The 25,593-nt window shown below is 41.4% G+C and overlaps 1 long non-coding RNA gene across 1 annotated transcript in view; it reads left to right on the plus strand.

Annotated features, from left to right (window-relative positions):
• LOC139181106 (uncharacterized) overlaps positions 1–21,756 on the plus strand; it is a 78,633-nt gene extending 56,877 nt beyond the window's left edge. The window contains exons 2-4 of the long non-coding RNA XR_011565218.1: positions 16,326–16,452; positions 17,686–17,808; positions 17,967–21,756. This is a non-coding gene — a long non-coding RNA (uncharacterized lncRNA). The remainder of the gene's footprint in view (positions 1–16,325; positions 16,453–17,685; positions 17,809–17,966) is intronic.
• Positions 21,757–25,593: the final 3,837 nt, after the last annotated feature.

Here is a 25,593-nt window from a genome sequence, read left to right on the forward strand (position 1 = left end):
CTGAGTGATATTCCATTGTGTATGTGTACTACACCTTCTTTATCCATTCTTCTGTCGAAGAACATCTAGGTTGCTTCCATGTCCTCACTATTGTAAATAGCTGCAATGAACTAGTGCTTCAGTGAACATTGGGGTACATGTGTCTTTTTCAGTTATGGTTTACTGAGAGTGTATGTATGGATGTGAGAGTTGGACTGTGAAGAAAGCTGAGCGCCGAAGAATTGATGCTTTTGAACTGTGGTGTTGGAGAAGACTCTTGAGAGTCCCTTGGACTGCAAGGAGATCCAACCAGTCCATTCTAAAGGAGATCAGTCCTGGGTGTTTTTTGGAAGGACTGATGCTAAAGCTGAAACTCCAGTACTTTGGCCTCCTCACGCGAAGCGTTGACTCATTGGAAAAGACTGATGCTGGGAGGGATTGAGGGCAGGAGGAGAAGGGGACGACAGAGGATGAGATGGCTGGATGGCATCACCGACTTGATGGACGTGAGTTTGAGTGAACTCCGGGAGTTGGTGATGGACAAGGAGGCCTGGCGTGCTGCAATTCATGGGGTCAAAAGAGTCGGACACGACTGAGTGACTGAACTGAACTGAGAGTGTATGCCCAGTAGTGGGATTTCTGGGTCATACGGTAGTATTATTCCTAGTTTTTAAAGGAGTCTCCATACTGTACTCCACTGTATCCACTGTACTCCAGTGTATCAATTTGCATTTCCACTAACAATGCAAGAGCGGTCCCTTTTCTCCCCACCCTTCCAGCGATGGATAAATCACTCTTAGTTGCTTCTTCTCCTTTAATTCAGTCAACTCTTAATTACGGTCATTTTTTTCATATACAAATAATCGCGATTCACAGGGAATTTAGAGAAATGCCAGTATAAAGTACTGAGTTATTCACAAGAAAAGCAGCATTTGTTCATTTACTCAGCCAGTCCTCATTAAGTGCTTACTGTGTGCCAGGAACTTGGGGAAGCAATGGGGGGATGTTGGGGAGCAGGACAGACATGAGTCCGATCCTTAGAGAGCTCACTGTACAATGTGGAAGGCAGACATTGATTATAGCATCCCAACATGTTCTGGTGAGCCCTCTGCTAAAAGAAATTCAGAGAATGTCATGGAATATCTGGAAGGCTGAGAGTCATGGAAGTCTCCCTTGAAGAAGTGGTATGAAGCCATGGAGGAAAGGGAGAGCAACAAAACGCCAGGAAGGCTATGGGATAGGAGCCAAATGCTGAGAGCCAGATTATGGAGGGGCTGATAAATCTTTCTATGAAGTTTGGATTTTATTATAAGAACAGATACCAGCAATGAAAAATTTTAACAGTTTGTGTATGAATGGCAGCAGGGGTGGCCACACTCAGATTTGTTATTTTGGAAAGATTATTCTAGCTGAAGTTTGGAGAAGGTCTGGAGGGAAAACCCTGATGGGACATAAGTTTCGAGATATGTGTGATGTGGCATTGGCTTACATTAAGACAGTGGAGAAGGAGACAAGTGAGTGAATCTGAGAGATATTTAAGATGTTGAACAGATGAGACTTGGTGGAAATTGGTTGTAAGGCGTCAAAGGAAGAGACGAGTCCAGAATGGCTCCCAGCTTTCTGGCTTGAACAAAAGGAGGTGCCCCTTAGTGAGACAGCAAGTACTAGACAAGATGTAGATTCTCAAGGCCAGAGAAGGTGAGTATTCCCCCTTGGACATGTTGAATTTGAGGTGTCTAAGGTGTATTGGTAGATATGTCTAGTGAATAATTAGATATATGAGCCTGGAGCACTGGGGAGGAATCTGGGCTGGAGATACAAGTCAGGATGATCAGCCTGTTGAGAGTAAATTGATGTTTTGGAAGTGGTCAATACCTCACCAAACATAAAATAAGAATGACTAAGAAACCTTGAGGAACACATCTTTTAAGGCAAGAGGGATGGTACGGGGAGGGAGGAGGGAGGTGGGTTCAAGATGGGGAACATGTGTATACCTGTGGCGGATTCATGTTGATGTATGGCAAAACCAATACAATATTGTAAAGTAATTAACCTCCAATTAAAATAAATAAATTTACATTAAAAAAAATAAAAATTAAAAAAAAAAAAAAGAGGGGGAAGCCAGCACAGAAGACCAGCCAGAGAGGCTGGGAGACAACCAGGAGGGCCAGTGCCAGAGCCAATGGCAAGAAGCTTAAAAAAAAAAGAAAAAAAAGATGTGCAGCAGTGGCCAAAATTGCTGATAACAACTGATGTTTTTCTTTAGGATTTAGTGACACGCACGTGGCCTTGTCCAGTGCAGGTCCAGTGAAGGGACACAGTCAATTTCAGTGAGTTTACACACAAGTAAGGGACGAGGAAGTGGGAGCAGTGAGTGCAGAAAATGAAAATATCTGTTGTAAACTGGAGTTTAGGGACTCAGTGGGAATTGGCAGGAGAGGTATGGTTAGGGAGAAATACTGTTGTTGCTTGTTCTTTGGAAAGAAAAGGGTTGAGAATGTTTCAGTGCTCGCAGACATTATCCCATAAAGAAAGAAAGGCTGAAGGAACCAAGAGAGGAAGTATTCACTTGATAGTTTAGTCCCTAAGAAGGCAGCCAGAGATAATAAATACATAAATAATTTGCTGTGCCCCTTTTTTGTGTACAGAAACTGTTCTAGGAGCATTATCTCATTTGACTCGTATGCAGCCTCTCTGAGAAGTTCTATAATTATTAGCCCATTTCTTTGAGATGTGGACACTGAGGCACAGATAGGTACCAAGGCCACACGGTACATGGTGGGGCTGGGATTCATATCGGGGTATGTGACTTGAGACGTGTACCCTTGAGCACAAGGCCGTGTTGTGGGATCCGCAGCCTACCTGGAGACATAAATGGGAGGTGTCCACCCTTGCTCTTGTAAGAGGTCTGGGGGGGGAGGGGCTGGTCTGGATGCAGATAGGTGTCAGATTGGTTGGCATTATTAATTTCTTAGGGATGCCATAATAAATTACCCCACTCTGGGTGGTGTCAGAGAAGGCAATGGCAACCCACTCCAGTACTCTTGCCTGGAAAATCCCATGGATGGAGGAGCCTGGTGGGCTGCAGTCCATGGGGTCACAAAGAGTCGGACACAACTGAGTGACTTCACTTTCACTTTTCACTTTCATGCATTGGAGAAGGAAATGGCAACCCACTCCAGTGTTCTTGCCTGGAGAATCCCAGGGACGGGGGAGCCTGGTGGGCTGCCGTCTATGGGGTCACACAGAATCGGACACGACTGAATCGACTTAGCAGCAGCAGCATCTGCTCTCCCTCCCTCTGAAGGGGTCCCTTGTCTGGGGTTCTCTGCCTCTATCTTCACTTAGTTGGCTTCTCTGTATCTCAGAACTCTTTCTGCCTTTCTCTTATTAAGAGACCTGTCGTTGAATGTAGGGCTCACCTCAAACCCAGGATGATCTCATCTTGAGACTCTTAATTACATCTGCAATGATTCTTTTTCCAAATAAGTTCACAGATTTTGAGGGTTAGGATCTGGACATATTTTGGTGGGGGAGGGGGTACTATTCAACCCACTACAGTTAGAAAGATGAAGGAGTTTCTGTCTGATGGATCCCTGTATTCTATGGAGTAGAGTATGAGTACTGTTCTGAGAGTGAACTCAGAAGTAGAGGGGTCAAGTATCTGAGGAGTGAAGAAATCTGGCAGTGATTATTATTGAAATGTGGAGAGTCGACTGAATAGGAAACACAATACGTTTGTGGAGCAGCATGAAGAATGCAGATAAAGTTTGTTATCATTAATTTATAGCTGTGTGATTTTCTCTAACAGCAATTTGCAGCCAGGTGCACGCATGGAGAAAGCTGACAGATGAAATGACAGGAGTTACAGTCAAGAGGGAGGGGCATGGATGGGGGGGAAGCAGGACAGAGGAGGAGGGTTAGGGTACTGGCGGGGCGGGGGGTGGGGGAGCTCTGTCTATAGGAGCTAAGCTGGGTGTGTATGGAAACAATATCCGAGGAGAACTAATAGATGGGTCAAAAAGCAGGTGAAACCCTAAGAGCAATTCAGTGAACTATCTATAGTGCTACAAGGTTATTCTCAGAGTGTGGAGTATTTGATTGTATTGTTTTACATGAGGAAAAGAATCTGGTTGCAGTAGAGGCAAAAGAAGGTTAATGGAAATGGACAAGTCAAGAGAGAAGGCAGGGATATAACAAAACAGAAACAGATTCAAGGTTATAGAGAACACTGGTTACCAGGGAGAAAGGTGATAGAGGAGTAGGGGATTATGGGGTACAAACTACTGTGTATAAAATAAGTACGTTTTAAGGATATGTTGTGCATCACGGGGAATATAGCCAGTGTTTTATCATAAGCCTGCTGCTGCTGCTACTGCCAAGTCACTCAGTCGTGTCCAACTCTGTGCGACACCATAGACAGCAGCCCACCAGGCCCTGCCATCCCTGGGATTCTCCAGGCAAGAACACTGGAGTGGGTTGCCATTTCCTTTTCCAATGCATGAAAGTGAAAAGTGAAAGTGAAGTCGCTCAGTCGTGTCCGACTCTTAACAACCCCATGGACTGCAGCCTACCAAGCTCCTCCATCCATGGGATTTTCCAGGCAAGAGTACTGGAGTGGGTTGTCATTGCCTTCTCAGTATAATCTATAAAAATACTGAATGATTATATTGCACACCTGCAACTGATATAATGTTATAAATCAACTATACTTCAATTATTTTTTTAAAAAAGAGAAGGCAAGATTCAGGACAGGCCCCCCATGTGAACACAGAGTCACACAGAAAAACGATAGGCCCTGGGTGGCAAATGCTGCTGATGGTGTGATGTTTGACCTGGGACTCAGTGGTTAGAAGAGGCTATTGAGGTGGGTGCCATTCCCTTGGAGTGACACTGGATGCTGTGTTAGTGAAGATTCTAAGAGGAACAGAACCAATAGAGAGAGAGAGAGAGAGAAAGTGTGTGTGTGTGTTTACAGAGAGGGAGGGAGAGAGAGAGTTATTGATTGATTTATTATTAGGAACTTATGTGATTATGGAGGCTGAGAAATTCAGACCAAAGAGAATAGATAATATAGTTCCATTCCAAGGCAGAAGACTGATGTTCTAGCTTGAGGACAGTCAGGCAGGGAAGAAGAATTGTTTCTTAGCCTTTTATTCAACTCAGGTTGTTAACAGATTGGATGGAGCCCATCACATGGGGAGGGGCAATTTGCTTTACTCAGGCTACAGATTCAAATGTTAATCTTATCCAGAAATACCTTCACAGATACACCCAGAAGTGATGTTTGACCAAAGATCTGAGCACTCCCTGCCCCACTCAAGTGGATACATAAAATTGACCTCCACAAACACATTGATTACATGAATAGTCTTACTCTACTGATCTTAGTCTCCCTGATTTTAAATGAAGGGGTAAAAAAGATTATTACTAAAGATCCCTCTAATTTTAACTTTTGTGTTTTGCAGTATAATTTCAAACCCTTAGGGTGGGAATAAAGTGTTAGTCGCTCAGTCATGTCCAACTCTTTGTGACTCCATGGACTATAGCCCATCAGGTGCCTCTGTCTATGGAATTCTCCAGGCAAGAATATTGGAGTGGGTAGCCATTCTCTTCTCCAGGGGATCTTTCCGACCCAGGAATTGAACTTGGGTCTCTTGCATTGTAGGCAGATTCTATACCATGTGAGCCACCAGGGATATCCTGGTAGAAGGGTGGAAAAAAACATCATGTTAAAATTCTCCTTAATTAAACATAACTCAGAAATGACTCCTGTGAATCCACAGATCTTAGTAACTAATGATTATACTCAAATTCTGGCTAATACTCACTATTTACCTGCTTAAAATTTTTATTTATTTATTTATTATTATTATTATTTTTAAAACACTTATTTATTCTTGATTACACTAGGTCTTCGTTGCTGCATGTGGGCTTTCTCTAGTTTCTACAAGTTGGGGCTACTCTTTGTTGCAGTGCACTGGCTTTTCATTTCGGTGGCTTCTTTTGGTGAAGGGCACAGGCTCTAGGTGCATGGGCTTCAGTAGTTGTGGCTGTTAAGTTTAGTTGCTCCATGGCATGTGGAATCTTCCTGGACTAGGGATTGAACTTGTGTCCCTGCATTGGCAGACAGATTTTTATCCACTGCACCACCAGGGAAGTCCTCTTAAAAAAAAACAACAAAAAAAAAACACATAAAAGTCTCGACAAAACTTTCAACAGCACAACCACAGAAACTTCTCCTTCTTTTCCCACATAAACCATTAACACATGGTTCCAAAATCTCCCTGGGCAACAAGAACTAGTTCTGGGTTGTTCTCTGTCTTCTCTGAGTGTGGATTAAGAGATACTGTGACAGGCAGGAGTCATCTCAGGCGAGTCTCTCATTTAGGTCAGTGTAGCAAACTTGCCTGCAAATAATGAATTCCAAGTTGTTACCTTTGCTTGAAATCTGTGCATTTTATAGGCGGGCTGAATATTTCCTTTTAAGTAGGTGTATCTGAAAATAATAAATACAGTCCTTCCTGGAAGCAGAGGGTTGGGATGAGAGGACATTTTGAAGCATAGTACATTTGGCTAGTTTGGGGTTAAGGAAAAGAGAGTGGAAGTTCAGCCCTCAGTGTACGTGCTTCTGCTGGAGGAATTAGATAGAGAAGAATCCTCTCAGATTGGCACACTTTATCTTTACTCCACTTGGAATGCCCTTCCTCCATTTCCTCTCTCGATGACTTGAAACAACCTCTGAAATGTCAGACCCCTTTAGGTAGCTTTTCTTGGCTTCCCTTCCCACCCACTCTCATCTAGATCAGGTGCCCTCCCTTTGTCTGCCTGTCACCTCCTGTGTGTACGTCTGTCGTGGCGTTCCCCGTGGCATATTTACTTGTCTTTTATTTCTGTCTCCCTGACACAATGGCTGACACATGAGGCGATAAATTCATTTATACTGAAGTCATTTAATTGTGTACTTTTGATGAATTTGTCATTATCTTGCTCCCTTTGCTATGTCTGGCAACTATTTTATATCAGTCACTAGGCTAGCAACTAGGAGCATACAGATAAACAAAACATAGGAGGTCCTGATACTTGTGAAGTGTGTATTCAGGTAGGAGAGACTGACAAAGAGGAAAGCAGTAGAAGAAAAGTAAATAAGGTGGCCACTATTTGTAATTACTATGTCACAAAGGGAATAAATGAGAGACAGACAGAGGCTGATGGGTGAAGGTACTCTGGGTAAAATGAGTAACAAGCCTGTCCCAGTTGGTGATGCAGGAGAGAAATAGGGAGGCAAATACTTCAGGCAGAGGAAACAGCAAGAGGAGGAGCTCAGTTAAATGTGGATGGAGTAGAATGAGCCAGGCATCCTGGAAAGACGTAGGAGTGGGATCACTCAGAGATGTTACCCATAGTTAAGAGTTCGGAAGGGAGGACTTGGGAGACGAGTGAGGAAGTGCTGCAGGAGCACCATCAGTGAAGGGGATGGTACTGTCTTGGAGTCATGCAAGGGCAGTAAAGACAGAAGAATGTAGGCTTGAGATTATATGTTAAAGATAAAAATTGGTCATGTTTTTGATAATTTAGATAAGAATGATGAAGGAAAGAAAGGAATCAAGGATGCCTCTTACTGAAGTAATGGATTGCTGTGTACTGATTTGGGAAGATTTGGAAGAAAGAGAAAGAAACAGGCTCAAGATCCTACTGTACAGCATAGGGAACTATATTAATATCTGATGATAAATCATAATGGAAAAGAATATGAAAAAAGAGCATATGTGTATGTATAACTGAATCACTTTGCTGTATAGCAAAAATTAGCACGACACTATAAATCAGCCTTTGGTCACCTAATCTATGACAAAGGAGGCAAGAATATACAATGTTGAAAAGACATCCTCTTCAATAAGTGGTGTTGGAAAAACTGGACAGCTACATATAAAAGAATGAAATTAGAACATTCCCTAACATCATGCACAAAAACAAACCCAAAATGAAATAATGACCTAAGTGTGAGACCAGACACTATAAAAGTCTTAGAGGAACATGTAGGCAGAACACTCTTTGACATAAATCACAGCAAGATCTTTTTTGATTCACCTCCTAGAGTATTGAAAATAAAAACAAAAATAAACAAAAGGGGCCAAATTAAACTTAAAAGCTTTTGCATAGCAAAGGAAACCATAAACAAAATGAAAAAAAACAAACTTCCGAATGGGAGAAAATATTTGCAAATGAAGCAACCAAAAAGGGATTAATCTCCAAAATATACAAACAGTTCACGCAAGTGTATATATATATATATATTCCAGTCAAAAATGAGTGGAAGATTTAAATAGACATCTCTCCAAAGAAGACCTACAGATGGCCAACAAATGCATGAAAATATGCTAAACATCACTATTAGAGAAATGCGAATCAAAACGACAATGAGATACCACTTCACCCTGGTCAGAATGGCCATTATTAAAAATCTACAAACAATAAATGCTGGAGAGTATGTTGAGAAAAGGGAACCCTCCTACACTGTTGATGGGAATGTAAATTGGTTGGTTCAGTCACTATGGAGGACAATTTGGAGGTTCCTCAAGGGGTCACACAGAGTTGGACACGACTGAAGCGACTTAGCAGCAGCAGCAGCAAAAAACTAAAAATAGAACTCTTATATGATCCAGGAACCCCACTTCTGGGCACATATACAGGGAGGAAACCATAATTCAAAAATGACATATGCACCCCAATGTTCTTTGCAACACTATTTACAACAGCCAGGACATGGAAGCAATCTAAATGTCCATCAACAGAGGAATGGATAAAGAAGATGTGGTCCATATATACAATGGAATATTACTCAACCATGAAGATGAATGAAATAGTGCTATTTAAAGAGACATGGATAGACTTAGAGACTGTCATACAGAGTGAAGTAAGTCATAAAGGGAAAAGCAAACATCATATAATATTGCTTACATATGGAGTCTAGAAAAATGTACAGATGAACTTATTTGCACAGCAGAAATAGAGACAGATGGAAAGAACAAATGAATGGATACTGAGGTGGGGAAGGGAGGGGTGGGATGAACTGGGAGATCGGGATTGAGATATATACACTGCTGCTGCTGCTGCTAAGTCGCTTCAGTCGTGTCGGACTCTGTGCGACCCCATAGACGGCAGCCCACTAGGCTCCAGTGTCCCTGGGATTCTCCAGGTAAGAACACTGGAGTGGGTTGTCATTTCCTTCTCCAATGCATGAAAGTGAAAAGTGAAAGTGAAGTCACTCAGTCCTGCCTGACTCTTAGCGACCCCATGGACTGCAGCCCACCAGGCTCCTCCATCCATGGAATTTTCCAGTCAAGAGTACTGGAGTGGGGTGCCATTGCCTTCTCCGATATATACACTGCTATGTATAAAATAAATAACTAATGAAGACGACAGAGGACGAGATGGTTGGATGGCATCACCAACTCAACGGACATGAGTTTGAGCAAGCTCCAGGAGATATTGAAGGACAGGGAAGCCTGGCGTGCTGCAGTCCATGAGGTCACAAAGAGTTGGACGTGACTGAGTGACAGAACAACAATAATGAGGACCTACTATATAGCACAGGAAACTCTATTCAGTGCTCTATGGTGACCTAAATAGAAAGGAACTCCAAAAAAGAAGGATATCTGTATACATATAAATTAATCACTTTTCTCTGTGGCAGAAAGTGACACAACATTGTAAAGCAACTAAATATCAATAAAACTTTTAAAAAATGTAAGTCAACTATATTTCAATAAAAAAGCAGGCTCAAGAGGAAGATAAGTGTTCTATTTACATTTGAGATACGTGTAAATTTTCCAAGAGAAGGCTAGTAGGTAAAAGAAGCAGGTAGTTGGATATGAGTTTTAAGCTCAGAAGAGCTCAAAGACTTCACTTGTAAATTTAAGAGGCCTCCACATAAAGATCCTACATAGATCTGTGGAAATTGATGAGGCTATTTAGAGAAGAAAATGTAGAGAGAAGAACAAAGAGGGCTCAGATCAATTCTTTGGACCTCCCTGATTCGGCATTTGAGTAAAGGAGGAACCATTCAAAGAAACTGAGAGAAACAGCCAGTAAAAGAGAAAGTAATTTTAGGAAGCAAAAAAGAGTTTCAAGGAAGAGGAAATACCATTGCTCAGAAGTTCAGTAGGATGACTAAGAAATGTCCACTGAACGTTTTACAACATGGAGGTCATGGGTACTTTGGCAAGAACTGTTTAATTGAGAAGTGAGAGCTGAATTTAGATTTCAGTAGCACAAATTTGAGTGAGAATTCAGGAATCGAGGCAGTGTGTGTCCAGAATCAAACTTTTCAAAAAGTTTGTCTATAAAAGAGCTCTGAGAGATGGACCAGGAGTTATGGAGAGGTGTGGATCAGTGAAGGATTATTGTTATATTCTTAAGAAGAGACTGTGATTATTTTTTTTTTTGCCAGTGAAGATAATCCAGGAGTGAGGGAAAAGTTGGAGTTTCTGAAGAGAAAATATAATGTTAAGGCTTGATGTCTTCTAGGATTTAAGAAACAATGGCACCCAGTGCCAAAGGGGAAAGATGAGCTTCGAGAGGGAAGAAGGATGTGATGAAGGCCAGTGAATAGGTGGGTTCGTAGGTAAGATGTGGGGCTTCACCTCCAGTGGCTTCTATTCTTCTAGACTGCAGAGTGAGGTGAAACCATGAGTAATGAGTGAACAAGTGCTTGGACCTATTCTGTTTCTCATGGCATGAAACTAATTTTGCCAGTTCTTAAGATAGACAAGGGCCTCCCTGGTGGGTCAGTGGTAAAGAATCTGCTTACCATGCAGGAGATGCAGAAGACATGGGTTCGATCCCTGGTTTGGTAAGATCCCCAGGAGGAAGGTATGGCAACCCACTCCAGTATTGTTGCCAGAAAAATCCCAGGGACCAAGGAGCCCGGTGGGCTACAGTCCATAGGGTCACAAAGAGTCAGACACAACTGAAGCAACTAAGCACACAAGATACTCAACTGGAATTGGCAATATTTCATAGAAACCTGGAAGGTCACTGCTCTTTGGCTTTTTAGCTCTTTTTTTTTTTTTGGCAGGGACAGATTCCTCTTCATCTATGCTTTTCCTTTTCTGAAATTAGTTTGTGTGGTAGTTAATAGTTTTTTGATGAGATTCAAAATTCCGTATCAATCATTGCCCCTCAATCATGCTGCAGGGGTGAAGGCTGGCCAGGACACCTGGCTGTGTGTGGTGGGAAGAATTGATTGTCACAGTTTCTAGATGGGGCTTCTTAAAGGCTTTGGAGGAGACAGGTGTATGAGAAAGAGAAAGCATTTGTGCAGGAGAAAAGAAAAATGGAAATGATAAAAAGGAAAGATTAAGTTTTGCCATGTGCTGCATAATACTTAACACTCATATCTATCTTCCACAGAACATTTAATAAAATTTGTGCTACTTGTCAAAGTTGACACTGCTGCTTCCTGGGCTCAGTGTGGAGTAACAGCAGAGGCTACCCAAGGGATAGCCCATGCACAATTGGGTTACATTAATTTTTTATTGTGAAATAAATTATTCATAGCCAAGGATGTATATAGAATATATGAACAGTTTAAGATGCATAATTACAATCATAAAATAAGCACTCAAGTTCCAACTAGCCAACTTAAAAAGAGAACATTGCCAGTTCCTCTGAAGACGCTTGGGCGAACCTCCTCAATGGTGAGAGATTACTTGCTCAGTCGTTTCCGACTTTGATGACCCCATAGACTAGTCTGCCAAGCTCCTCTGTCCATGGGATTCTCCAGGCAAGAATATTGAAGTGGGTTGCCATTCCTTCTCCAGGGGATCTTCCTGACCCAAGAATTGAACCTGGGTCTCCTGCACTGCATACAGATACTTTACTGACTGAGCTACGAGGGAAGCCTCAATGGTATCCCTCTCCTACTTCCAGAGGTAACAAATCACCCCCTTAGTTTTCTTTATTGCTAAATAATAATATGTTGTTGTTGTTCAGTCGCCAAGTTGTGTCCAACTTTTTGTGACCTCATAGACTGCAGCACACCAGGCTCCCCTGTCTTTCATTGTTTCTCGAAGTTTGCTCAAATTCATATCCATTGAGTCAGTGACACCATCCAACCATCTCATCCTCTGTCATCCCCTAGCTTCATTTACTTTTAAACTATATGGAAACACATTATTTTGTGTTACTTTGGTTCCGTCATCATTGTACTTTTTGAGATTTATCCACGTCCTTAGAGGTACAACAGTTTATTTATGTCCATAGATGTGTAGTGCTCCATGATACGGAAATACCGCGATTTATTAATACAGCCTGCCTTTGACAACATGTAATTTGTTTCCAGGTTTTTCTGTTATAACCAGTTGTGCTAGAATATTCTTATATCTCATGGTGCAAGAGTTTTCAGATTATATACTTAAGAATAAGATTGCAGAGTCATAGACTATATCCCTAGTCAGTCTCATCAGGGTATACTTTTTTGCTTTCCAAAGTGATTCTTATCAATTTTATGTTGTCTTTTCAACAAAGACAATAAGGATTATATCCAAATATGAATAATAACAGAGATTTTGCAAACCTGGAGGCAATGTTATTAGTTGGTCCTCTCTGTAGAGATAGCCCCAGTGCAGGAAATGGGTAGACACTCAGGCGGGTGAAATGTTGGTGGTACATGTTCCTTTGTTTCATTTTTTTCTTCCCTAACCTTCATTCTCAGACAGGATTATCTTTTAACACATGGATGTGGTTAGGGGTCTCCTAGGAGGCTGAGAATGTCAGAAAACAGGAGATTCAAAGTTCGAGGCAGGAAAAGAAGGGGGCATTGCCCTGCACACGTATTTGAGGATCTGGAATGTCCAACACACAGTGAAGGGGTGGGGGTTGCTGTGCAAACATTTTTGTTGGAAATTTTGGCCCCAGAGTTGAAATGCTTTTTGCAGCTAGGAATTTCCATGGTCACTGTTGGATGCGTTAGTGAGAACTGCAAGTTTTTCTAACCTTTCATCCCCAAAGGATATGGAAATGCAAGTATCATCCTGCCTGAAATTCTGGTACCCTGACACTAAGGTCACTTTGCCCTGTGTTTCCTGGAGTAAGAGTACCTGGTACCCACACAGCTTCCTCTCTGCATCCTTTTCCCTTCTAGGGGATCAGCCATTAACTAATCACATTAGAAAAATGAACTTGAATCCTCTCAAAATCCCTGAAAATTAGATATTGTTCCAACTTTAGAGATGAGAAAACTGAGGCTCAGGGAGGTGAGTAACTCACCCCAAATTAGGTCTCTTCTAAGTGGTAGACTAGAAAGCTGAAGTCACACCTGTTTAACTGCATCTGTGTTTTTCCTCCCTGTTCTCTCCCTGTTCTTCTCTTCTGTGTCTTGTCCTTTATAACCATATGGTCCTGAACAAGTGTCTTCTCCTGTCTGAGCTTTAGATTGAAAATTAGCAGTTCACATAGGTTTAATGAACATTTATTAAAAAATGAAAATCACCCTATGGACATTTCACATTCTAGTGAGAGCAATATTCTGAGCCGACAAAAGATCTTTCTCCCTCTATCTTACTACTGATCTTGTTGCTACTATTTTTACAAGTGTCTTCTAAATCTACTCTCACAGCCTGTGGCTAAACATGTGAGTTTAGCTTGTTCTACAGCTGGTGTGTACCTACAGTTAGGTAGGTCTTGACTATAAAACTTGTTCCAGTGTGTTGTTTGTCTGTTATTTTGATTTCATCCTATTTTGCCAACCAAGAGCATGTTTCCCCTCATAAAAGTGAGTTTTTAGTGGAGGTCTTCTTCAGATCTGCTGTTACAAACTCACACACACCTTAGCGCTGGTATCTGTCTCAGGAAAGCAGTCAGGCTTGGCAGCACGACGGGTACGCCCATCAGTACCCAGGGAAAACTGCTATTGCAGCCTCCCAGGTTCATTACTTCTCTAGTGACACCTCACCCTGCTAACAGGGGATCAGAAGCAGAGGCAGGAGGTGTAATTCAAATGTGGGAAAGAGTCAAATCAGCCTCTATCTTGGTGTGGCTCGGGGAGACCCAGCCCCTACCACCGAGGAGGCTAACTGATTCAGGCCTTTCTCCTCCGGGACAGCCAACTTGCTGTTTTGTGTGCTGGTCCACCTCACCCGTTTCTCCCTGACTCCCCTGGTTGGAGAGAAAGATGTTGGTTCTCGAGGGTAGCCCTCATCCACTGGGAATGTGAAGACCACGATCGAGGAGTTGTTCTCTATGACCCCAGCGTGTGTGCATATGTGCGTGTCTGTGTGTGTGTGTTTAGTTGTGTTCAGCTCTTTGCAGCCCCATGGACTGTAGCCTGCTAGGCTCCTCTGTCCATGAAATTTTCCAGGCAGGAATACTAGAATGGATTTCCACTTCCTACTCCAGGAGATTTTCCCAACCCAGGGATTGAACCTGAATCTCTTGGGTCCCCTGCATTGGCAGGTAGATTCTTTACCACTGCATCATCTGGGAAACCCCAAATACCCCCCCAAAATTAATTGAGATAAAAAGAAATTCTAAACTCTTCTAATAATGGTCATGGACATGAATAACAATATCAGGGACCTCAGGTTCTGGTTCCTTTTTGCAGTTGGTTGCCCAGTAATCCTGTGTCCTCTACTTGAAAACTGGGTAGACAATCTCAAAAAATCATCAAGATTACTGAGAATAGCAATGAGTGAGAGACTAGAAGTTTTTCATAGTCTAGAACAGTAGCTGCCAAACTTTTTCTGTAGGTCAGATAATAACTATTTTAAGTTTTGTGATTCCCTTCTGTCTCTGTGGAATATGAAGCTCTGTGTGGATTTACAATCTTTAAATGTATAAAAACCATTCTTAGTTTGGTAGCCTTACAAAAATGGATCACAGGCTGGATTTGGCCTGTAGTTTGCTAACTGCAGTCCTATAAGCTCATCTGCAATTTTAGAGCAGCTGGATATTAGAAAAAATCTTCTAGAGACTTAATATGGTATATTTTGAGAGGAAGCATTGAGCAGAAATATCAGGCTCAAGCATAACTAATTAGAAAATAATCTGGAGAACAAAATGGACAAAGGAGAGTAAAGATAAGGAAGAACAGAGATTGTGAGGCAATTATTTAAAGGAATTAGGGATGTGGAAAAGAGGCAAAGATAAGGGATGAGGATTTAATGGAGTATCTTGAACAAAGTAGAGAGTCTGGGAAAATGGTATAAGTGGGGCAGATTTTCTCCTAAGCATGTCCATGCATGTATGCATGCTCAGTCACTTCAGTTGTATCTGACTCTTTGTGACTCCATGGACGGTAGCCTCCCAGGCTCCTCTGTTCATGGGATTCTCCAGGCAAGAATATTGGGGTCGGTTGCCATGTCCTTCTACAGAGGATTTTCTCAACCCAGGGATCAAACCTGAGTCTCCTACATCTCCTATGTTGCGGGTGGATTCTTTACTGCTGAGCCACCACCAGGGAAGCCCCTCCTAAACATGCTGCTAAGTCGCTTCAGTTGTATCTGACTCTGTGCGACCCCATAGGTGGCAGCCCACCAGGCTCCCCTATCCCTGGGATTCTCCAGGCAAGAACATTGGCATGGGTTGCCATTTCCTTCTCCAATGCATGAAAGTGAAAAGTGAAAGTGAAGTTGCTCAGTTGTGTCTGACTCTTCACGACCCCATGGACTGCAGCCCACCAGGCTCCTCCATCCATGGGATTTTCCAGGCAAGAGTACTGGAGTGGGGTGCCATCACCTTCTCCAAAACATAGTTACTGTCAAATACACACAAGTCCTGCTGTATAGCAGACTGGATTTGCATGGGGATATGAGGAGAAATTTACTCCCATTTGTGGCTTATCACTACAGGCATGTGTGCTCAGTCACTTCAGTCTCATCTGACTGTGACCCTATGGTCTGTGGCTCACCAGGCTCCTCTGTCCATGGGATTCTCCAGGCAAGGATATTGGGTGGGTTGCCATTTCCTCCTCCAAGGGATCTTCTCAACCCAGGGATTGAACCTGAATACCCTGCATCTCCTGCATTTCAGGCAGATTCTTTCCACTGAGCTGCCAGGGAACCCTGGCTTATCACTTCGGTCCTCTTTTAACCGTATGGGTCAGGTCACAGGTCTCCACTTGCTTTCCTGGCACCACCCAACACTGTTAGTTTAGTGCTTGTTCAATCAGCTTTCGTGACTGAAAAATAAAAAGGAGGGAAAGAGTGCATTACTTCCCCGGGATGTAGGTTGGCAAGGGTGACTGGGAAGAATGCAATACTGTGGAACATTTTCTGTGGATTGAGAAGTAAGTAATAATGTCAATCATGGCATTTTAACCAAAGTACAAACATGTTTTCTCACAGATAATTGACCATGGGTGGAAACTCAAGATGGACAAAGAGGACAATCAGAATATTAATGGAGAGGTGATACATGTCAAAGAGAAAATAAGAAAATGCATCTCAACTGTATGACTAGGTTGAAAAACAGGTAAACAGGCCAATTTCTGCTGGGAGATAATTTGAAAGACTGAGACCTTTTAATACCCAAGAAGTATTGAACATCACAATTTTGCACAATATATTGAATATCTCAAACAGGCTCATTTTCTCAGAATGATGGAAGAGCCCTGAACTAGGAATCAGAACGTCTTGGGTTTAGCTTTTAGTCTGCTCAGTAATTTGAAATCCGTGTAATCTGTGTGATTGAGCTTTTCTGAGTCTCGTTTCCTCATCAGTAAAATGGAGATGGCATGTTTTTCCTTTTCCATACTGTTATTTTGATTTATACATGCATATTAAATGGCTTTGTAAAGCATTAGGAACTATGATAATGATGGAGATTTTATTAGTTTTAGTATTTTATTATTATTTATTACTATTTTATTAATGAGTTGGCTTCACTAATAGAGCAGGCTGGGTATTATGATTAGGGGCTTCCAAAAGACTAGCTGCCTGTCAAGTTTTGCCTAAATTGAACTGTAATAGTATGATTAAATCATTTTATGAGGTCCAAAGTTTCTAAGGTCCTTCAGTTCAGTTCAGTTCAGTCGCTCAGTCGTGTCTGACTCTTTGCGACCTTAAGTTATGAAAATAAGAAATATTTAAAAATACAATTACATTAAAGATGAAATTTAATTCAATTGTGTACCTCTTAGCACTTGATTAGCTGGCCATCCTAGCAATGTCTTGAGAGAATGGAACAGAATTGCTGAAGAGCTATGGGTCACCACAAAAGTACTGAATGAATGCCTGTCTGAACATCAGAGGTGGGCAAGGCATTAAGGAAGAGAGGAGTGGTCTTTTGTAATTGTCTTCACAATTTTGACTCAGGATAGTTTGTTCTGCCCGTATCTAGGGGTTTTGAGAGATGGCAGCCTGTGATTTTTTTTTTCCTTTGAATTCTTTCCCAGTGCCATCTTTTCCCCTAAGCAAATATTCTCAATACAGGATCCTGACTAACCCTCCTGGAGTTCTTATGGCATAGATAGCTAATGTCCCACAAAGAATGCATGCTTCCCTTCCAGGAGCCTTATATCTTGTAACCTATATTCTAGGAGTCTTCCAGGAGACTTTCCAAACTGCCTTGTATCTAGGTGGGGCTGGGTGCCAATGGCAGGTTGTATGGGTGTGATGTGTGTCACGTACAGGCTGAGCTAGTTAAGAAGCAAATGATTTCTCCACTCCCTTTTCTTCTTGTCTGCTTACTGAAAACTGATGCCAGTGATAATACTGGAAATCAAGTCTTGAGGGTGGAACTATCATTAAAAATGGAAAGAAACTGGGCATCTGAGTCACTGCTTGAAGGAGAGCTGCCCTATCAGGAACACCTACGTCATACTGGAATGTAAGCAAATAATCCACTGGGACTTTTGGGTTTTCTGGTATTACCTGGATTAATACAGCTGTTGATATAGCAAACCTTCCCAGACTATTCTGTTCTCTACAAATTGTGATCAGGTAGTCTTTTCTCTTGATATTTAGCCCTTTCCCTTTCTTCCCTAGGTCCTTTCTACCCTTCCTGCTGAAAGGTTGTTGCTGAGCCATGAAAGATACTGGGATTCTTGGCCTCCAGAGGAGAGGAATTCAATCCAGGGCCAGTGACAAGGCTTGATCACTCAGAGCTTTTGTGTGATAAAGTTTTATTAAAGTATAAAAGAGATAGACAAAGCTTCTGACATAGACACCAGAAGGGGGCAGGAAGAGTGTCCCCCTGCTAGCCTTTGGCAGTATGTCATATACCTATCAGCAAGCTGCTAATTAGAGAAAGGAAATGTCTCAAAACTCAGAGTGGCACCAGGCCCCTCACCCATAACATGCATTTGGAGATAACATTGGCACAAGGTGAATCATCCCGGGCCATAAAACAATTGACATGAATTTTGAAGAAAGGCAGGTTTCCAAGTAAATATATAGTTTCATTAAGAAACAGAGTAGGAGAACAATGTATGAGTAAAACATACTGGTTTGTTGAGCCCTTATCAGTTCTGAGTCTTAAGCGAACCGACTTGAAGAAAGACAGAGTTTAGGGTAACTACATAGTTCATTAACATAGCTTAAGGAAAACATTTCCATAAGAAAAATGTATTGGTTAGCTCAAGGTTTGAGAAAAGTTAAGTTCAGGTGGAACCAGGTGTCATCATGGCAACACAGAATTTTAAAAGAAACCTCCTTTTAATTCTGTATAGAGAAGGAAAAAATCTGACACTTGTAGTTCATTTCCTCCTGCTGCTTAAGGGAGAAATAAAAAATGTCTGATGCTTGCAGCCTATTTCCTTCGTTTGGAGACCCCAGGCCTTCTTTCCTGATACCCTCTCACTGCCATCATCTTCAGATGAATAATGACATCAGCAAAGAGCAAGAACAAAACAGTGGTTATTTCATTCTTGCATGCATTCATTCACTCGTTTGTTTGTTTTTTCTCTGCCTGACTCAAATGCATGGTGATAGCCCAGATGTTGGATGGGAGCCAAGAACAGATGTTTGCAGGCTATTACCTTACACTCTTGTGTTGGATATAAAAAAGGTATACACAGTAAAGACCATAAGTTTCAATGGCATGACTTTAAATTGGGAGTCTAGAGGAAGGGTAGTTTCTCACCACTTTACGTCCATGGGATTTGTTTCATTTTTATTTCTTAACTTCTCGTGTGGCAGAGTGCACTTGAGATGTAAGAGTCATCAGTGGAGCACCCTGTGGTCATTATTGGGTTTATAAAGCCAGCATAGGGAGATCAGAGAGTTGTTTAAAACCTGAAACCATGTTGTGAGCCTGGAACCCAAGTTCAAATACTTGGATATAAAAGAAACTGAGAGCCCATGTGTTGAAGGAGGATAAAGTTACACATGCAGAGCAAGTAAACGAAACCTAGGAAACAGACAAAAAAGGAGGCTACAAAATCACACCAAACTCATGTCTGAGATCTCATAATTTTCCCACTTATACAGCTTGTGCTCACAGGTACACTTGCAATTTGACCAAGTACAATCTATACTTAAAACAGTTGTCCTAACCTGTTATTTTAGTCATGATGTTGGGTATAACTGTGGTTTCTAAACAAGAAACTTACTCCATAGTCACTTAGGGATTAAGTGGCTTAACTGGAATGAAACCATGATTGCAGGGCTCACTTTATAGTTTCTATCACCAGTTCATACAGCCAGTATAGAATCTCACTGGCCTTGAATAATCCCTTAACTTTCCAAGAGCCAAACACCTGGCTTTGGAGGAAGAGATTCTTATGATGTGCTGGAGTTTGGACCAGGCTCTGTTGTTTGAATCCTGACTCTGCCACTCACTATCTCTGTGACTCTAAGTGAGTTACAGAAACCTCTCTTTGCCTCATTTCCCTCATTAGTAAAATGAGGATAATCATATGACCTACCACTGGTTGTCAGAGGGATTAAATGTACCAAGAGGCGTAAATCATCAGAACAGTGTCTCCTAAATAAACATCAGTTTTTGCTATTGTTTTCTGTTGTGGGTTAAGTGCATTTCCTCCGATTTGAGCTTTTGTTGGACTGGAAGGCAGCTAATTCTTCCTGCAGACATGAAAGTCCTGACTCAGGTTTTTTCAGCCTTATTTGGAGGATCCTCACAACACTGGTGTCCTTTTCCTCTCAAGTTGGAGCTCATTCCAATCTTCTTTTTTTCTTTTTTTGATCATGCTGGGTCTTTGTTGTGTGCACGCTTTCTCTAGTTGTGGTGTGCAGGCTTTTCATTGTGGTGGCTTCTCTTGCTGTGAAGCACAGGTTCTAGGCACACGTGCTTCAGCAGTTGCAGCATGTGGGCTCAGTAGTTGTGGCTCTCTGGCTCCAGGGTGCACCTTCTGTCTTGACCTGTTGCTTTCTCCCTTCATCTTTTCCCCACTGATTCTCTCTGTCGTCCCTGTGGTCATGTCCTCTTCCCTGGCAATCCTACCCATGGCAGCCCTGTCTTTCAGATCTGGCTCAAGAGTTCTAACAATGAAGGGTTTTCTTTTACATTGGTGTATCAGTATAAGTATCAGTTCAGTTGCTCAGTTGTGTTGACTCTTTGTGACCCCATGAACCACAGCACAACAGGCCTCCCTGTCCATCACCAACTCCTGGAGTCTACCCAAACCCATGTCCATCGAGTCGGTGATGCCATCCAACCATCTCATCCTCTGTCGTCCCCTTCTCCTCCTGCCCTCAATCTTTCCCAGCATCAGGGTCTTTTCAAATGAGTCAGCTCTTGGCATCAGGTGGCCAAAGTATTCGAGTTTCAGCTTCGACATCAGTCCTTCCAATGAACACCCAGGACTGATCTCCTTTAGGATGGACTGGTTGGATCTCCTTGCAATCCAAGGGACTCTCAAGAATCTTATTCAATGCCACAGTTCAAAAACATCAATTCTTCAGTGCTCAGCTTTCTTCACAGTCCACCTCTCACATCCATACATGACCACAGTGGCTGACTTTATTTTTCTGGGCTCCAAAATCACTGCAGATGGTGACTGCAGCCATGAAATTAAAAGACGCTGACTCCTTGGAAAGAAAGTTATGACCAATCTAGACAGCATATTAAAAACCAGAGACATTACATTGGTGTATGGGTACTAAATATGGAGGAGGGTATGGCAACCCACTCCAGTATTGTTGTGTGGAGAATCCCAATGGACAGAGGAGCCTGGTGGGCTACAGTCCATGGGGTCACAAAGAGTTGGACATGACTTAAGCAACTAAGCACAGGATATAGGCACTAAATACCTAATGTTTTTCAATGCTAGCTTCATGGCAGGAGAGGACAGTTTAGTTCAGGATTAAAAGACTGGCCAATAGCTGTGATAATGATGCAGGTGATCAGAAAGAAGGAGAGAGGCAGCAGATCAAGATGCTCCAGGATCCTTGTGCAAGACAAGTCACAGGTATCCTGTCTGCTCAACTAAAACCTGTAACCAGTTAACCAAATTGCATGTCTAATAGATCACATATAACTATACACCAAAAGGAAATATTTCAAATGTCTTTTGCACACAGGACTCTGGCTCACAGAGTCCATCTTTTGGTGACAGGTTTTCTGAGGACAAAAAGAACTCAAGGGAATCCTAAATTTCACTCAGTGTTTTTATTGTTGATGTTGTAATTTTGAAATTATCATATGTGTGTCATAGAATAAAGCAAATAAGCAGGGAATTCCCTGGCAGTCTGGTAGTTAGGACTGTGTGCTTTCACTGATGAGAGCCTGGTTTGATCCCATCCCTGGTTGGAGAACTAAAATCCCACAAGCTGCATGCTATGGCCAAAAAAAAAAAAAAAAAGCAAATCAACAAAACTGTTGATGATATTAGGATCACAGTTTTTCAGTGTCTGAGAAAAGACAAAATATAGTAACAAAGAAGGTAATGGAGAAAACCCTACAATATCTAATCTAAGTTGGAAATATCAATAAGAGCACAAGGTTATATATGATTTATACATAGTCTATATAAAATATAGCATGTGTTGCATACAATATAATCTGTGTGAAATTAAAAGATGCTTGCTCCTTGGGAGAAAATCTATGACAAACCAAAACAGCATATGAAAAAGCAGACATCACTTTGATGCTTTTGAAATGTGGTGCTGGAGAAGATTCTTGAGAGTCCCTTGGACATCAAGGTGATCAAACCAGTCCATACTAAAGGAAATCATACCTGAATATTCACTGGAAGGGCTGATGCTGGAGCTCTAATACTTTGGCCGCCTGATATGAAGAGCCAGCTCATTGGAAAAGACCCTGATGCTGAGAAAAATTGAGGGCATGAGGAGAAGGGGACAACAGAGGATGAGATGGTTGGATGGCATCTCAGTGGACATGAGTTTTAGAAAACTCCAGGGGATACTGAAGGACAGGAAAGCCTGGCGTGCCACAGTCCTTGGGTTGCAAAGAATTGGACTGGACTGAAGGACTGAACAATGACAACAGCAGTTTATATTTATCTGTGTATAATCTGGAGAAGGCAATGGCACCCCACTCCAGTACTCTTGCCTAGAAAATCCCATGGATGGAGGAGCCTGGTAGGCTGCAGTCCATGGGATCTCGAAGAGTTGGACATGACTGAGCGACTTCATTTTCACTTTTCACTCTCATGCATTGGAGAAGGAAATGGCAACCCACTCCAGTGTTCTTGCCTGGAGAATTCCAGGGATGGGGGAGCCTGGTGGGCTGCTGTCTATGGGGTCGCACAGAGTCGGACACGACTGAAGCGACTTAGCAGCAGTAGCAGTAGTGTATAATCTATAAGTCTATTATATATCTATGTCTATATACATATATATGTGTGTGTGGAGAGACAGGGAGAGAACAAAAATTTGAGAATATGCTCTATTCAACAAAAGAGTTTAGAAACCAATGTACTCCAGTAGCAATGAGCACAGCTACATTCAAGTACTATTTTCTAAAATACGATGTTCACTAAAAAGAAGCAAGGCTCCTTAGAGAAATGACAAGTTCTAGCTTTGAAGCAGGAGAAATTTAAAGTGAGGTTAAGATTTCTTATGCCATCATAATGGAAAGAAATTCTAAAGAGTAATAGGGGTCTTGTTAAAAGGGAACAGCTCTCACTGGACAAGTTTGGGACAATACTAACCTCAAAAGAATAATGCTTGAATTATATCAATGTCTGAGTTTGTAATGACACTCAAAAAAAGATAAAAGAAAAAAAGAAAAAGGGGAAATAAAAGCTTATTTACTACAGTGGAGATTCTTAGGACACCAACTTCTTATTATGAAAATTAGTAATTAAAAGGAAATATTTAAGCTTTACTCTGTGTTAGTCTGGGTAGGTGGATTATGCCACAACCTCAAAATCTTAGTGGCTTGAAACAAGAGTGTTTATTTTTCATTTTCACCCCTCGTCCGTCTTGGATTAGCAGCTGTTCTGATCCACATCTTCCTCACTTAGGGATACAAAATGACAGAGACTCAATGATTTAGAATGCTATTGTGGCAGTGGAAAGGAATGTGCTAGAAAATACACCATATGTCTACTCATATTTTCATGACCCAAGCAAGTTATATGGTCATGTCCAAATTTAGGAGGGTAGACAAGTGCAATCCCACAATGGCAGATTGTGTAGATTTTTTAGGAAATAACTTTCTTCTTCCCTTTTCCCCAGGAACACAGTAAACTTCACCCTACTGACTTTGTGACTTGCTCCAACTGATGCCACGTGGGCAGAAGTGACAGCACACTGGCCTGGAGCAGTGGCTTTACAAGGCATCTCATCCTTTGTCTCTTTAGCACTCAGAACATCCAAGAAGAGAAGAGCAGGCCCCCAGGAGCTGTTGCTTCTTTTTCAGACTCCTGGTTTGAGAGACACACTACACTGATCTGGAGCCTGGAGCAAAGCCCAGAAGAGCTACAGCTGAGCCACAGGCAAATCACAGATTCATAAGAGATGTTTGTTGTTGTGAGTCAATAAGATTTGGGCTTGTTTGTTGCTGAAGCCAAAGCTGACTAATCCACCCATCATATACTCAGAAGGAAGATTAAAAGTGGAATACTGGTGGCTAGCCACATTGCCTTTTAAAGTGAAGTGAGTACTCCAGATTGCCAACTAATAAATGTTGAAGGAATGATACTACTAGACACCACTGTTTTGCCATCCTGAAATCATAAATTCCAGCAGTTATTATCAATGAATATGGAACCATTAGGTGAAAGTTTATTCGGAAATAGAATATTTGGATGAGGCTAAGTAGCATCTTGTGGATTACTTCCTGCTTGCAGGGGGTTCACTGTAGCTTTGGAGAGAACTGGTGGAATCAAACGCTATGTCACTGATAGTGGATGGCTTGACATTGTGTGCTCCTGGTGTGATGCAGTTGGAAGCAATAGCACTGCCTTTGAAATATCCTTGCCTGAAATGTTTCATCTGTATTTAATCAAGACTTTAGTTTAGTTTCAATATACAGGGAATACAGGAGACATAGGAGCATGTTAAGTAATGTTGCAGGAGACAGTGCATCAGGAGTGTGGTAATTTTATAAGGTGATTGTTCTAACTTCTTCAAAATGCCCATGTCACAGGGATTAAAAAAAAACAGTATGTTTGTGTGGCTGTTCTGGCTTAAAAATGACAAAAGATATAAGACAAATGTAGTGCATAACCTTGATTGGATTCTAGTTTCAAAAACCTCACTAGTTTCAAGAAAAGAAAAAAAACTATAAAAGTTTCAAAAGTTTTTCTAGTTTAAAAAAAAACTATAAAAGCATCTGTTGGTGAGTTTGGGAAATTTGACCATATGGCCTGATAGTTGCATGATAACAGGGTATTTTTTTTTTTTTATATAATATTCCTAGGTGATGATAAAAGTATTGAAGCTCTGTTGAAGACATTTTTCTTATAGGAAATGTATGCTGAAGTATTTAATGGCTAAATATCAAACCCAGTTTCAAGTAGCTTGACAATAAATTTATACAGACAAACAAACACCAACATAATGCTTATAATTCAAGCAAATTGTTAACATTTCTTGAATCTGAGTGGTGTATACAAGTGTTCATGATATTAACCTTTCAAATTTATATTGGAAACATTCTGTATAAAATATTTCATATAAAAAACCTGGGTGGTGGAATTTGAATCTGTGCTCAAAATATCATTCCAATCTAGAATTCTGGCAGGATAAATGTGACATCAATTTTTCTTTTTATTTTAATTAATTTTTATTGGTGTATAGTTGATTTATAATGTATAGGTTTCAGGTGTACAGAAAAGTGAATCCAGTCTGTTTTAGATTCTGATATAGGTCATTACAGAGTATTGAGTAGAGTTCCCTGTGCTATATAGTACGTTCTTATTAATTATCTATTGTATATATAGTAGTGTGTATATGTCAATCAATTTTGTTTTCTTTTACTTGCTTCTGAGCCATTTTATTTCAGGCATCCTTATCCTGAATGGTTGCTCCTGACCTTCTGCATCCTCCATTTTTTGTTTTTTTCCATTGTGCAAAGAGCGAGCTTTCAATTGATTTAGGGAAGGAGATCAATAATTACACTTTACTTGAATTATGATCCACCTGGAGAAACCATATTTTACTGGGTAACTAGTGCTTCTGTTTGGAATAAACATTGCGTATACAAAATGCATGAACTTCGTGTACATCTTCCGCCTCATAAGAT

Source organism: Bos indicus, chromosome 3, assembly GCF_029378745.1.
Source record: "Bos indicus isolate NIAB-ARS_2022 breed Sahiwal x Tharparkar chromosome 3, NIAB-ARS_B.indTharparkar_mat_pri_1.0, whole genome shotgun sequence".
Taxonomy (NCBI): domain Eukaryota; kingdom Metazoa; phylum Chordata; class Mammalia; order Artiodactyla; family Bovidae; genus Bos; species Bos indicus.